Source organism: Triticum dicoccoides, chromosome 1B (genome assembly GCF_002162155.2).
Source record: "Triticum dicoccoides isolate Atlit2015 ecotype Zavitan chromosome 1B, WEW_v2.0, whole genome shotgun sequence".
NCBI lineage: Eukaryota > Viridiplantae > Streptophyta > Magnoliopsida > Poales > Poaceae > Triticum > Triticum dicoccoides.
The window spans coordinates 593336016-593337729 of NC_041381.1; positions in this window are offsets into that span (position 1 = coordinate 593336016).

Genomic DNA, 1714 nt, shown 5'->3' on the forward strand with positions numbered 1-1714 from the left:
CCGGCTCCGGCTGAAAACTACGACTACGTCGACCGGTCTTGTTAACCGTCTGGTCTAACTTGATCACACACAATGCTGAAATGCTCTCTAGATTCATCTACAAACAGCCAGTCCTTATCCTCTCATCAAGCTTCACATATTAATCCCCATGATGTGTCCTCTATCCGAGTCTCTCACACGACTTCTCACGCCGCTCTGCACATCTCCTTCCTCCATCTCCAAGCCCGGAGTGTTGCAAGGTCGATGAGAGCGCCGGACCGCTGGTGCTGCAGGTCCTAGGTGCCAATGCTCCAAGAGGACCCCAATGTTGCAAGGCTGCGCTCGCCAGCCGATGCGATGGTCAACGGAGGTTGGTGACGCTCGGAGCTCGGGATGGATGGGCTTGCAGTTGGCTGCAGTGACCGCGCAGTCTTGAATCCACATCCGTGAGTGGAGACTACTTTTTGCAACAAAGGTCTTGTTGAACCTTCAACAAGGGTCATGTTTCAATGGTGACGGACACGACCACAAGCCGGAGATGCTTTTCACAATAAATGTCATGTCGGAATTACAGCAAGGGTCTTATTGCAATGACGAAGAATGCTTCTACAACACGGTCCTGTTGCAATTGCAACAAGATTTGTTTTTTTGTGTGTGAAAAACAACAAGGCTCATTGAACAAGACTTTGTTACAATGAGGGGAAGAGAAAGCATCGGACGACACCTGGGCGATCTTTTCAAAAGATCTGCCGGCCAATGGGTAGCACGTCCCAGACGCCCCACCATGGTAGTTTTAAACCAGAGTACAACCGCCTCAATCGTATTAAATAGGTAGGATAAAGTTGCCGAGTTAATTTTTATCTTTACCTAATAATAAAGCAAATTACTCCCTCCGTTCGAAATTACTTGTCTCGGAAATGAATGTATCTAAAACTAAAATACGTCTAGATACATCCATTTCTGCGATAAGTAATTCCGAACGGAGGGAGTAGGTTTCTTTCGTCCGTCATGGCATTTTTTAGAAAAGTCCCTCTATTTTAGAGAATTCAACCCGCAGTCCTGTTTTAAGTTAAAATGAATCATTTTTTTTCATATTTTACACAAAAGTCCCTGTGTTTTTGTTGAAATTAACCCGCGGTCCGGATTTAAGTCACATCCGAACCGTTATTTTACATTTTTCGAAACCCCCCCGATATTTTAGGTAATTCATCAGCGGATCATATTTAAGTCAAACAATGTTTTATTTAAATCATCCATATATTTTAAACCGTAACTCCGATTTGAACATGTTATATATGAAATTTGATTAGAAAAATATGTATAATATGAATATGAGATTATTTTCACCTGTTAAGTATTTTTAAATATTATTTTGGAATATATTAAGTAAAATAAATGATTTTCTAAGTTATCCGTATGTTTTAAACCGTAACTTCGATTTTCCCATATTATATATGAAATTTTATTAGAAAAATATGTGGAATCTAAATATGATGTTAATTTTACCTGTTAAATATTTTTAAAATATTGTTTTGGGAGCAAACTTATAATTTATAGCGTAAGATCCGTTTTCCTTTCGTACCGGCGGCGACCCGGATTGCAAATAAACACCCCACTATAACAATATAGGGAAAAGAAAACATCGATAACTACACATGCATATCTCTGAAAAATGTTGCAGGGGGAAACAACAAATTTCTCATCGCGTGACTGAGAGAGAGCGAGCGAGCGAGCG